Genomic DNA, 567 nt, shown 5'->3' with positions numbered 1-567 from the left:
GTCAATCGTAATTTACTAGTCAGTTTATCACGTGGTGGATCTGTCGCATTTTCATTGGATAAATACACTCGTTGAAAATGCACTGTGATGCCTTCAAGTACTGACGGACGTTTTGTAATTAAACCTTGCAACTATAAACGGTAAGAGCCCAAGTGATGTTATATTAGCCCACTTTTATGTATATTTTCTGAGACAGCATAAAGTATCGCCACCGGATAGTGACAAAAAATTTGAGGGCAGTTCTAAAATACTATCTTTGTGATTCTAAATTGTTGAAACACTGAACATTTAGACGGACAGCCGTCGCGTTTTAATACCTTGTCGGTAGAAGTTGAATTGGACGAATAAACTCTGAATGCACCAGGCTTATCATACGGTTTTTTTTTTTTTATCAATAAGCTTATACTGTACGTTTGTGTTATAATATACACAAATTAAGGCTTTCTATTTCACATTCTAGATCACAAGAATATTTTCTGTTATCCTGATACCATCACCCGTAGTTGATACAATCATAATTTCTCCGACCACACCATAAAGTACTGTACACTTGAGCTGTGGCGCCAA

This window comes from Leuresthes tenuis, unplaced genomic scaffold (assembly GCF_036924035.1).
Source record: "Leuresthes tenuis unplaced genomic scaffold, fLeuTen1.0.hap1 SCAF_14, whole genome shotgun sequence".
NCBI classification, from domain to species: Eukaryota; Metazoa; Chordata; class Actinopteri; order Atheriniformes; family Atherinopsidae; genus Leuresthes; species Leuresthes tenuis.
The sequence above is the reverse complement of the archived record's forward strand: the minus strand, read 5'-3'. Positions refer to the sequence as shown.